A 14,223-nucleotide genomic window follows, 5' to 3' on the forward strand; every position below is an offset into this window, starting at 1 on the left:
TGATGATGGGAAAGTCAAAATCTATGCCATAGATATCCCAAGAACCTTGTGAGTAACTTTCTTTGAAAGCAGCAGTAAACAACATCACTCTGTTGTTGACTGCAGAATCTGAACCATAGTTTTAATTTATCATAAGGAAAACTTCTGCAATGGGCTACCATGCAGATTCTTGTTCAAAGAAGCTGAATGTTGGTAATGTGTATATTTGATTAACAACATTTACCAATGAGAACGATTCTTTCTTAATTCCTTCTCAGTAGAGGGGTTAATAAAATCTGCATTTATTGTGCATCCATAGTTGAAAAAGTGGTGGTGGGCTCGCCTCTGAAACTGCTGCAGTCTATAAGGCTCCCATATTCTGACCAGCACTAAGGCAGGAGCTGTGACAAACTTCCAAGTTGAACATGTGTGTGACATGGAGGGGGAGCATGGAGATTGAGTTAATCCCATGGGCCTGTTTGGCCCTCAAATATCTGCACCTTGATGAACAAGTGTCAGTGAGTTACAGCAATGCATTCAGTACTCAGAGCTCAACAATGTTGGAGGGAATGGATAGTTAAGTTAAAGCATGAGTCACTGATTAAGTGGGCTCCATTGTCCTGGATGTTGTTGAGTTCCATGGGTGTTGTCACAGCTGTACTCATCCAGTGAAGTAGTCCATCACACACCTGTATTGTGCCTTGCACGTGGTGAAATGGCTTTGGTGAGTCGGGAGATGAGACACACACCATGAACACCCAGTCACTCCACAAGCTATAGCTTTTATATTCCTGGTCTTGCTGAAGTTCTGGTCAATGGCAACCCAGAGGATGTTGATGGTAGGAGAGTCAGTAAAGAAAATGCCATTAAATGCTGTGAAATGGTGGTTAGATTCTCTTCAATTCGAACAGGTCTTGCATGACATTTAGAGTCATAGATTTATTTAGGTGGCACAAATGTTACACGGTACATGTTATCAGCCCAAGCTTTGATATTTTCCAGATCTAACTGCTATTCTATGGTGTGGGGACAAATTGGGAAGAAGGGCCTGTTTCTGTGCTGTATATCCATACAACTCTATGACTCTATGGCTCTAAGTGATTTTGTTTTTAAGGCTCCCAGAATTATCCACAGTTGAATATTTCCCTCACATCCATTTTTAGGTCTGTTGTGATAACCCTTCCTCATTCTGATTATTATCATTGAAATATGCAGCTACCAGGATGATAGAGGGTTGAAAAGGTGGACTTTTACTTTATCTAGCAATCCCTGTATTCTCATCCATGCCATGGGTACAAGAGAAGGGCACAGATTATGTACTCTGTACTGTAGCTCATCTTCTATTTCCTCACACACCACTTGCAAGGGTCAAGTCAGGATGGTAAGGGAATAGTAATCACCTGAGAGTAACAAGTCTCTCTAGGGCAGAGCAGAATATGTAATTGCCATCTCTACCACTAGTCCCAATATATTTGTCTCTCTCTGACACACAGTAGCTTCAGCATATACCACAAAAATACACTGCAGCTACAGAGCTTACTTGGAACTCTTCTGTGACAATTGCTAGATTGAATTATACAGAATATAATAAAACAGGCTATTCCTTCCAACCAATCAGCACTACCACCACAATCTCTCTGCTGTCCTACCTTACCAAATTCCATTAGCACCACCCCTTTTTCCCTTCTTCCTCATCCTTCCATTAAATGTACCTCTTGTCTTGCTCAGTCTGCAAATAAGATGGAGACTGACTGAAAAACTTCAAAAATCAATCATCGGTCTACCTCTGCTGTCATAACATGCTGACCGCTTTGTAATGTTAAGTACTTCACTTGCTTACTTCTTGAAATATTTTGAGCTTTCCATCCCTACAATTGCTAGTTACCATGGGAGACTTTGTTACACTTCGGCATCAGAACACTTCCCTTCTTAAGTTCTATATTAGATTGCTCTTCAAGAAGGCCAGGATGAAGAGAAGAGGGAACCATAGCCAATTTAAACTGACACTAGTAGTTGAGAAGATATTGAAATCCATTATTTAGTCAAAATATGATTAGGCATATTCATTGTGGTTTCAGGAAAGTCAGATAGCGCTTGGCAAAATGTACTCGAATATTTTAGACCATGCATCTAGTAGGATAGTTAAGGAGGAGCCAGTGGATGTAGCATGAAAGGCATACACAAGGTATCACATATATAATTTTTTCACAAAATAAGGGTTCACAAGGCTGTGGTAACAAGTTGGTGTCGATGAAGAAATAGTGAAGGAACAAAAACAAGGATTAGAATATATGAATGTAGCCCAGTCTATCATGAAAACCAGCCTCCCCTCCACTGATTGTCTACGCTTCCCACTGCCTCGAGAAAGGAGCCAACATTATCAAGGACCCCTCCCACCCCGGTCATGTTCTCTTCTCCCCTCTTCCATTGGGCAGAAGATACAAAAGTTTGAGAACACGTACCATCAGGCTTAAGGCTTCTATCCTGCAGTAATAAGACTCTTGAACTGACCTCTAGTACAATAAAGATGAACTTTGATCTCTCAATCTACCTCATCATGCACCTTATTTGTCTATCTGCACTGCACTTTCTCTATATCTATAACACTATATTCTGCATTCTGTTATTGTTGTCCTTTTGCACTTCCTCAATGTACTTATGTATGGAATGATCTGTCTGGATGGCATGCAAGCAAAAGGTTTTCACTGTATCTTGGCAATAATAAACCAATTACCGACATGAGTCATTTTCTAGTTGATAGACTGTCACCAGAAAGAGTGGGAAAGGATCACATTATTGCTTTCAATTGATTTGAGTATCAAGGCAAGAGTACAACAGGCTGCCTTATGATAGTACCTTCTGAACGCTACTAACCAAGGATAAAGTTCCGCCTCTAAAGCTATGGTGAATAATCAGATGAAGAAATGCATCAAGCTACTTCGATGCTTTTACTGTTTAATCATTTCCTATGCAGTTCGTAGAGTTATTATTTCTACCCACACTGCCAGAATCATTTCTATCACTAACACAATGACTAATTCATGGAGAGGAATATTAAACTGCATATATGGTTGTTTTTATTTTAGACAGCTTTATTTGGGAAATACAAACAAAAAGCAATTTTTCTCATTCAACGACAGGGATTAGTAGCACATACAACTGATGAATAAAATTACTTATGCCACGAACTACTGACATAATGCTGAAAATCTCAGCTTACCCATGTCAATCCTGTGCACCACAGGTAGAGGCATGTTATAATGGTCTTTCACAGGAGTGAAATAATTCTGACATTGTTATGTCAGTAGGTGGGACATTTTATTTATACGATGAATTTAATTCCTAAGAAATTCTCGAAATGCATCAGTTAGCAAAATCCATCAAGTGAGATTTAACTGTACTTCATCATTTATCATTGTCACTGCAGTTAAGTGTCATATTCCTGGCCATGGAATTAATTCCCACAGCAAATAAACAAATCTCTGTATTTTGCAAATTTGCAAAGAAGGAGTTAATAGAACAACTGCATGAATGGTACCAGGATCAGCTCAGGGTATGGAAATGACTTCACATTAATTCAGCAGACCTCTCCACTAATGCACTTTTTATTCCATCTGGATATGATTACATGCCTTTGGGGCATTTCCTTGCATGTCTAGTCCCACAGCGTACTTGGCAAATGCTTTCTGTGACAGTAGCCTCGTCTACAGCATGGTTTATTTAATAATAGCTTAGAACTTATGTACCTTTCCCTGACTGGTCAGGCAAGCATTTTACATTTGACTACCTTCTGGTTCCCAAGGATGGTAGAGTTAGCTAAAGTGCAATATAGTGCACAGGAAGTCACAGCTTCACAGCTGGAACCAGGTTTTGCAGAGATGCATCTAATTTTATTCTGACTGTGAACCTTAAGAAGAGTTAGATTTATGCAAAAGACACAAAATGAAAGTTTTACTCAGTTTCAAGTACAATTGAGACTAACTTAAAAACTATTAAAATCAATAATGTCTGGTTCGCCAGCCATAATGCATGGGAAAAATATTTGATACAAGCTGTTGCTCTTTCATTTCTGATTCATCGTGGTGACTCAGTTGGATTTCACCATCAGAATATATTCGTTCTAACTTTTATATTAGTTTGTTTTAGTTTCTACTACCAATCAAGTGTGGAGAAAGTGGGAGAACCAGAACAAAATTAACTTGACTTTAGTAGTCAGGAAAATACTGGATCCACAATTCAGTGACAGAGTACTTGGAAAATCAAAATATGACTAGATAAATTCAGTGTGGTATTAAGAAAAGGAAACTATGCTTAATTAATCTGCAGGAGCTTTTTCCAAGGGTGTAACTAATAGGGAAGAGGAGGGGAAGCCAGCAGATATATTAGGATTTTGGACAGGCATTCATGACGTATCATATAAATAGTTATTTCAGAAAATAAGGGTTCACAAGGTAGGGGTAACATATTAATGTGGATAAGAGGTTGGTGAAAGGAGCATAGGAATAGATGTCATTTTCAAGAATGCTGACAATTATAGTGAGATGCCAATAAGGATCAGTGTTGGATACTCACTAATTTGTATATATCTAAGATATAAGATATTTATTTATTAGTCACATGTACAGTACATCGAAACACACAGTGAAATGCGCCTTTTTACGTTACTGAGAATGTGCTGGGGGTAGCCCACAAGTGTCACCAAACTTCCGGCGCCAACATAGCATGCCCACAGCTCCTAACCCGTACGTCTTTGGAATGTGGGAGGTAACCAGAGCACCCGGAGGAAACCCACGCAGACATGGACAAACTCCTTACAGACAGCGGTCGCTAGTGCTGTAATAGCGTTATGCTAACCACTGCACTACCAGGATGAAAGGACCAAGAATGCTGTGTCTATTGACTACAATGAAACTGAAGTTTGGGCAGAATTCTCCATTATCTGATCACTAACATATCATGTAATCCGTGCTGATTTGGAGGATCCAATATCCTCTGTAACAGACAAAAGTAAGATGTATTTTGTAAAATAAGTTTGCTTATTCTCCTGAATTAGCAAATTGGAGGTCAATGGAACACCAACAGCAGTCCTTCCTCACCATAGTAAAAATCAATGTGCTCTGAAAATAGGTCATGATTGTTTCAAACTGGTCATGAATGTAAAAGAACAGAGGGATTAAAATTCATCCTTTGTGCTCCTGATACAGAACAAGTATTACAAACATTGCTGTGATATTGTTTCTTGAAAGGAATGTATGGAAAAGCTTGTCGGGTGCATGAGCGTTTCTGATAGGCAAGGCTGGTATGCAGAGCTTGACATTGAGAACAGTAAAGGTGAAAATGACTACAGATTCCTTTTAATGTGTAACAGATGCAAGAATAGAGAGCCATTGTTATTATATGACCGCTGCCTTAAATAGACATATTCATGCACAGTGTTTTATGAATTCAGGCCAAAAAAAATCAGATCCAGTTGATTTGGGCGCAGATCACAGACTGCTGAGCCCATCTTCAGTCACCCAGTAACCCACATTTCACAAGTTCATGGTCTCACTTAACAATAAAAAGAAACAGCATTTCAAACAAAAAATGTGCCTGTAATACTAGACACTTTGTCTAATTTATATTTTACACAAATCTCATCAAAAGTCATTAAACACATAATTAATTAGGTTATCATCATTCAAATAGGTTGGATCAGCTTTTTATATTTTGGTTTTTCCGTTGAAGTAATATAATTTTTTTAATTTTGAGCTATGTGCACTTCTTTGAATGTTTTCTTTTACTTTTAACATATTCTCTTCAATGTTTTACCTCCATGTCCTGAAGAAGGTTGTAGGTTCAAGCCCCCCTCCAGGATTTGAACCTAAAGTTTCAGGTTGGCCCTCCATTGTTGATAGGGTGCTTCATTATTGGAGGTTCCACCTTTCTTACAAGACTCTGGCAATTCTCTCAAATGGATATATTTTGAAGAAGAACAGGGGAGTATCCTCCAGAGGCTTCGCAAATATTACTCAGTCAACATTACTAACAGTAACAGATCGTCTAGTTCTTATCAGTCATATCTACATGAAAAACTTTTGTTTGTCTAGTATTGCTGCTGTCTTGCATCTAGATTCAGCATCAGCAGTCCTTTGTTTCTCAATCACATCTACAGTGCATTATTTCCCTTGACATGAAATGAATAACCTGACAATCATAGCTTGTCTTCCATCTGCGGTAATGTTGAGGATCCCAATGTTATCCCAGCCCTCTGTTATTGCCGTCAACCAGAAGTAGCCTAAGTAATTAATGACAGCACATTTTGTAGATGGTAACCACTGCAGGCATAGTGCACTGGTGCTGGAGGGGGTGAATGTTTAGTATGATGGATAGCATGCCAATCAAGCCAGTTAGAGCTTTATTGTCAGAGAGCAGTGTTGTGCAGTGAGGGCAGCCTGATAGAGGGCCTTTGTTATGCCAATAATAAGTGTAAGACCCATTATCTCATAGTATTGAGGATGACTTGGAACTCAGTGCACATTGCAAACATTATCCGCATGTTGTAGCTCAATGGCCAAAGTTGGAGTGGTCTTGGCTCTGGAGTGGAAGTGACGTAGATTAAACAATTTCACAGGAAGTTCGTTGAAGTGAGGTACAGCATTGCAGCAAGGAAGATTGAGAGATAGGCCGGGGCAATCACACAACTTTGCTCTACACAAGTCTGCACTGAGAATGGGTCTGTTGTGGATTCATTTTTAAAGTTATGGCTTGTTTGCCATCACAAGAGTCATAGCCATAGACTTATAGAGAGATGCAGCGTGGAAACAGGCCTTTTGGCCCACCGAGTCCCTGCTAACCATCTACCATCCATTTGCACTAATCTTACATGAATCCCATTTTTTATTCTCCCCACGTTCCCATCTACCACCCTCCCCTCCCCACCCCAGATTCTACTACTCACCTACATACACGAGCAATTTACAGTGGCCAAGTAACCTATCAACTGTCATGTCTTTGGAACTAGGAGGAAACCATAACACCTGGAGAAAACCAACATTGTCACGGGGAGATGTGCAGACTCCACACCCGAGGTTAGGGTTGAACTCAGGCAGCAACTTTACTAATTGTGCTACATATAAGATGGAGATAGATTCGAGAAGGATGTTCCACAGTTTCTGTTGATTGACGCAGCTTGCATGTGGTTAATAAAGGCCACTAATAGTGGTTGATGCTGCTCCCTTTACTTCTCTGGGAGTCAATATGCTATGAAAATCATGCCTGAGCGGACAGAATCCACACTGTGATGAGGGACAAACTTTTTAACCATTGGGAGGAGGTAGTTGAGGAAGACCTGGCAATGACCTTCCCTGTAGCAAGCAGCAGGAGATGCTATATACTTTGTCTGGTACCAATGATTACAAAAAAACAGGATCATTATCTAAGTTTCTTAGACCATTTCACAGTTGAGTGGAAATCTAAACAGAAACATCTTGGTGTAATTGAGCAGAAAATGATTCTCTCCAAACAAGCACTGCTTCTGGAAATGAGTAACTCAAGAAAAAGCCATCTGCTGCAAATAACATAATATTACTTCTGTTCACTTTTTTAAGAAAAATGAGACACCTCCTGCATTGTTCCCAGAAACAAAAAGGAGAAAGTCAAGGAGCAATGTGTCAATGATTTCAAATATCCAGAATTTCTTTTGCTTTAATGGAAATTATCTTTATTTCAAAAAATAAAATCATTCATCCTTTCCTTCAGTACTCCTTCTGGTTGCTAATGTGAGGACATCAATTGTAAATACCTTACATGTGTGCTTCAGATTGGCACATGAAGTTTTTTATTTTGAACACAGAATTCTTCACATCTAAAATGATTTCTCCAGAACTGAGCCTTCGGATCAAGTACCATCCAACCTCTTTGTAATTTTCAAGAGGTGTTAACATCAAAGCTGGTGTTTTTATTGCAGAAGGATGAAATTACTAAAAGTGAATAATTATGATAATATGTACTTTGCCACGGTATGCCATAATCTACCAGTTAATTATTTCTTTTCGCTCAGAGGACTTAAAACAAAATCAAACTACATTGAAATGCAACAGCATAATATCTTTTGGAGTGCATCCACCCCCTCTCTCGTTCAGAATTTTATTAAACTGAAGAGAGTGGCACAGTTAGTAAAGCTTCTGTCTTATGGCTCCAGTGAGCTGGGTTCAGCCTGACCTTGAGTGCTACCTGTGTGGAGTTTGCATGTTTTCCCTGTGAGGGTGCCTGCTGTATGGGTTTCCTCTGGGTGCTCTGGTTTCCTCCCACAAGATATATGGGTTTAAAGATTAACTGGCCACTGTAAATTTCCCCTAGTGTGTAGTAGGGTGGTAGGATCTGGGGGGGGGGGGGGGGGGGGGGGGGGGCGGGCGGGGAGTGGGGAGAATGTGCAGAGAATGAAAAGGGATTGGTGTTGTAGTAGTAGTATAAGTGCGTGTTTGACGGTTGGCACGGACTTAGTGCACTGAAGGGTGTGTTTCTGTGCTGTATGAATATATGACTCTATGACAAATCTTCCTTAGGCTTTGGGTGGTCACATCTAGTACCCAAAAATGTCAATCCACTGATTTGGTGTTCATGTGCCCCTTACTCCAAGTTAACTCCCCACACAGAGAAACAAAGACAGTCAACCTGAGACGAAGTTTCAGGGTAACCTTACATATTTAATGTAACTATTAAAATAGGTACAACAAGATGAAACAAGAAGCAGGGAAACTTTAAACTCCATGAGTATGAAGCGAATGGTCAGTTCAGCTGCAACAGGCAGATCCCTTCTCTGTGGTTTTTTTTGCCTTTTCCAAAGGTGGTTTATTCAGTGATCAGAGAATCACATTAATACAATATTACGTATTACATACTATTTACCATTTCAAATTATAACAAGGTCATCGCTATCCAGAATGCACCTCGAGACCCTGTAGCACCCACCGGTACTGGAAATCCCCCATTGTACCCATGGATACCACACGATCCTTCTCCAGGGGCACACAGGGATGGTCGTAACCCCAGAAGAGGGGCAGGCAATCGGCTCGGGCAGAACCCTCAAATTTTTCTGTGTTTGGATGATCAATCCATATGATAGCATGCTTCGCAGATACAATTTTATCATCAAAAATTGGCTGATTGCCCAATTAACTAAATGACCCAGAGCAGATGGTGTTTTGCACAGTCTCAGTTTCATCTCTTAGTCTTTGTCAGTCTAAGCATTCTGACCATGAACAGGCATTCTCTTGTGAGACCCAAGGTCAGTGCCTCGACACTGCAGTAGTTACAAGGTCTCTTTCACCATATCCATTTACACATGGACATACGAATTAGGAACAGGAATAGGGCTCTAGGTCTCCTGACCCTCCTCCATTTAACAAAATCATCATTGACCAGATTGTAACTTCAACACTGTATTCCCACCTATACCTGATGATTTTTCTCCCCTCCTTTATCAAATATCTATCTGGCTCTGCCTTAAAAATATTCAACATCCCTGCTTCCACCACCCTTTGAGAAAAAAGAGTTGCAAAGACTTGCCCTCTGACAGAGAAAAAAAATTCACCTCATCTCTGTCTTAAATGGGAGACCCCATATTCTTAAACAGTGACTCCTAACTCTGGATTCTCCCACAAGAGGAAGTATTCTATCTCCATCCTTTCTGTCATGTACCCTTTGGACCTTGTATGCTTTAACCAAATTGTTCATCTAAACTGTGGTAGACACAAGCCTAGCCTGTCCAACTTTTCATGAAAAGCCAACCAAGCCCAGGTGGTTAAATTAGTCAAGCTGCCTGCAATTTCAGTATTACAGATGCTAGTAGAATGCCTTGGTCATAGACTTCTCCTGTTTCTTTGTTCTTTGAGTTATTTATTTTTCCTTGTTTTGGAAGTGAAAAGCTCTGAAGGGTCAGCTAATGGCTACCAACCATTGAGATTGGAGTTAAGCCCAGCAATATCCTTTATTTAACACCAACTACAATCTAATTCCAGATTCCCAGGAGCTCAGTTGAAAATGAAGGTCACATATGATGTTGTACACCTGTGACAATTACGTTTATTAGACATTCCTCTGCTTTCTCTTCCTGATGAAAAAGATTATTTTGATGCAACAAAGTGACCAGGGAGAGGAATAATTTCTTGAGACATGATAGCTTTAAGTTTTTAACTACTTTATGTGCACTGTGAAACTTTGTAATTGTTCCCTACAGATTCTAACTTGTGAAAAAGTATTGTGAAATAGGATAAATGTTCTTTTTAGGACATCTCCCTGAAGGTTTCGGAGGTCAACATTGACAATTGGCCGAAAACAAAATATTGCTTTTGGGGGAATAGTGAATATAGCAAGACTTTTGGGAAAGACTACGGTGAGTGGGACTGAGTGGATAGGTTTCTCAAAGAGCTGGGATAGATCAGATGGGCCAAATGGCCACCTTCTTTGCTATATGATTCCACAGTAACATACAAGTAAAGCAGCACTTCCTCAATGCGCATCAGTTGTACTGGTCAGAATATTACAACAGCTCTATTAATATCTGTTCACAAGACTGCAGATTTATAATGCAGTAGCACTGACTGACTTGATTACCTTTTTTGTACTGAATTTCTCTGGCTTAACAGCTAGCACAATTACAGAAAGATAAGGGTCTCTCTTTTCCATCTGTATCGCTGATGATATTTTGCTTTAAGTAGTGTCAGACTGTTTATTTCTGTATCAATTCAGTAAGACTGCTGATACTGCATTAGCAAAAAGACACCCTGAGGTGAGAAAAGATTGCTAAACTGAAGAGAGCCTGCACAGCACAGTCTTGGTTATAAGGCAGTGCCTTTTATTGCTTCCAATCCTCAAAGAGAAAATAGAAAGACATGAAGGAAAACCACCCCAGTGTAAGAGAGAATGTGATGTGCATAAGAGATTGATTATGAGAGACAATTGGCCTTTTGGAAAGGATTGGATTCCAAGGTCATTTAATTCAAGTTTTCAAAATTCTGATTGGAAAGCCAATCAGAGCAACATATTCATTACTGTGGAGTATACAAAGCTAATGGGCAGAAAGTTGGATTTAAGAACCAGAACTTCATTAGGAGTTTGAGGAGATTTGGTATGTCACCAAAGACTCTCGCAAATTTCTACAGATGTACGGTGGAGAGCATTCTGACTGGTTGCATCACCGCCTGGCATGGAGGCTCCAATATGCAAGATTGAAAGAGGCTGCAGAGGGTTGTAGACTTAACCAGTTCCATCACGGGCACAACCCCCCTGCCATCGAGGATATCTTCAAGAGGCGGTGCCTCAAGGAGGCGGCATCCATCATTAAGGGCCCTCACCACCTGGGACATGACCTCATCATGTTACTACCATCGGGGAGGAGGTACAGGAGCCTGAAGACCCACACTCAACATTTCAGGAACAATTTTTTCCCCTCCACAGCCAGATTTCTAAACAGTCCATAAACATATGAACACTACTTCATTATTCCCCTTTTGCACTATTTATTTATTTTTTGTAACTTATAGTAATTTTTTAGGTCTTTATGTCTTGCACTGTACTGCTGCCACAAAACAACAAATTTCACGACATATGTCAGTGATAATAAACTTGATTCTGATAATTGACATGAAACAAATTATAAGAGTAGTGAACATTTTTAATGTGGTTTAAGAAGCAACAAAAAGAGGACAGATAAGCTTTTGAACAGTAAACTACAAGTCCTCATTATGTATCTCTTTTGCTCAAAGACAATGTACTATTGCCGCTTATTGCTGCTTGCATCAGCGAAGAAACAAAGGTAGAGCCAGAAACAGAACATCCTCTTTAGGGTGGCACAGTGGTGCAGCTATCAGGGCTGCTGCCTCATGGCTCCAATGACCCAGTCCGATCCTGACCTCTGGTGCTGCTTGTGTGGAGTTTGCGTGTTCTCCCCTTGACTGCATGGAACTACGGTTTCCTTCCATGTTCCTGTGACGTGCAGATTGGTGGGTTAATTGGCCACTGCAAATTGTCCCTAGGGTGGAAGTGAGTGGTAAAATCAGAGGGTGTGGGGGGGGAGTTGACAGGGATGCAGGGAGAATAAAATGGGATTAGTTTAACGTTAGTATAAATGGGTGGTTGATAATCAGCGTGGACTCAGTGGGCTGATCGTCCTGTTTCCGTACTGTATTACTGTATGACTTTCTGAGTAGCTCTCAACTCACCAGCAGTGTCACGTGCAACAATATGCCAGAGACATATCACATGATAGATAAAAGATACCTTACCTATGTACATGCTACTAAGGATTCCTTTCACCATTGGGAGGAAGCACATGGTTCAAGATGAATAATAAACAAGATGAACACTTTCATAGTTCTAACAGCAGGATCCCAAAGTGGAGGAGTGTTTTGAAAATAAAGGTGAGATTCTTTTTGTATTGCCTTATGGGATGTGGATGTTTCTGGCAAGGTCAGAATGTATTGTCCATCACTAATTGGCCCTTGACTAAGTAGTAAAGCACAAGCATAAATGTAAGATGGTCAGATAAGAATTGAGATGTAGATTAACTGATAAGAACAGAAAATGTTGGGTATATTAATCAGATTGTAATAGAAAATTGTGTTAGGTTATTGAAATGTGAAATCCTCAAACACAGATGTAGAATTTGTCGTTTTGATTTTTAGAAGGCAATTAGGTAGTTCCTTGAAGGACTGTCAGAGGGTACGTAGGGTGTACCTGGAAAGGTAGCTGATGTGGAGGAAGATATCAGGGGAGGTGCATGGAGTGAGTGACCTGTTTTCTTGTTGTAACATTCTATAATTGCACCATTACTCTTTCATCGTGTAACACAGGTGAGCCATGCTTAGCCACAGGGGTCCACTACACTAGAAAATATGTTAAAAATAACCAGTCCTCTTTGCTATTTCTGTTAGTAGGACATTGCTATGTGCAAAACTACTTCTTCTTGTGCCCATCCATCAAAGTCACATGCCTAAGAGATCGGATTTCACCTGTTATCGATGTGCTGAAGCCTTGTTGCATTGCATACAAGTGCCAGAGCAGCTCCCCTGCAAAATATTGCAAAACTGGCCAAAATCCAGCATGAAACAGTATTAAGGTGGTTATGCCAAAACATAAAAAGGAGACCGGCACTGTTCCTGGTGGGACCTTATCCAATTTAGAATAGCTGCTAATGTCTTGCCACAAAGCCAGCAGAGAAGGGTGTCAGCTTTTAAAGGCACACTGCTCATGGCAGTCACACAGCAACAACACACATTATGGCAACCAGGGAGGAGACAAAGGCTGCAGAGGAAAGGAAGACAGTAGCCTCGTTCATTCATAGGAACATGCACATCCTGGTCAATGTGAAGAACGTCGGGAAGGAAGGCACTAGTGCATCAGAGGACCTGGTCACCCAGGCAGATAGGGTGGTAAAGAAGGTGTATGGCATGCTCACCTCCATTGGTCAAGGCATTGAGTATAAGAGTCAGGAGGTCATATTGCAGCTGTATAAAACTTCAGTTAGTTCACACTTGGAGTATTGTGTGCATTTCTGTTCGCCCCATTACAGGAAGGATGTGGAGGCTTTAGAAAGGGGGCAGAAGAGGTTTACCAGGAAGCTGCCTGGATTTGAGGATAAATGATTTAGGAGAGGTTGGACAAATGTGGGTTGTTTACTTTGGACCAATGAAGGCTGAGGGGAGACTTGATAGAAGCTTATAAAATTATGAGAGGCATGCATAGGGTAGACAGTCAGAGTCTTTTTCCCAGGGTAGAAATGTCAAATACTAGAGGGCATGCATTTAAGGTGAGAGGGGGAAAGTTTAAAGGAGGAGTGCAAGCAAGTTCATGATAATGATCATGTGCAGGCAGTAGAGATTTAGTTTAAAATGGCATCGGGTCCAACACAGATATCATGGGCCAAAGGGCATTTTCCTGGGCTGTACTGTCCTGTGTTTGATGTTCTATGGCAGGCCCACCATAAGAAGAGCCAGGCAGGAGGTGGTTACAAAGATTTTCTCCTGGATTGAGAATCCTGGCACAATGGTGTAAAGCAGAAAGAAATTGCACAGGAAAAGCAAACTGCTGCAGGAGCTCAGCAGGTCAGGCAGCATCCATGGAGGGAAATAGACAGTTGATATTCTAGGTTAAAACCCTTCATCTGGACTCAAAGGGTAGAGGAAAGATAGCCAGTATAAAAAAGAGAGGGGAAGGGGAGGAGCACATACCACCAGGCTCAAGGACAGCTTCTACCCCACTGTG

The sequence above is a fragment of the Pristis pectinata genome, chromosome 15, assembly GCF_009764475.1.
Source record: "Pristis pectinata isolate sPriPec2 chromosome 15, sPriPec2.1.pri, whole genome shotgun sequence".
Lineage (NCBI taxonomy): Eukaryota > Metazoa > Chordata > Chondrichthyes > Rhinopristiformes > Pristidae > Pristis > Pristis pectinata.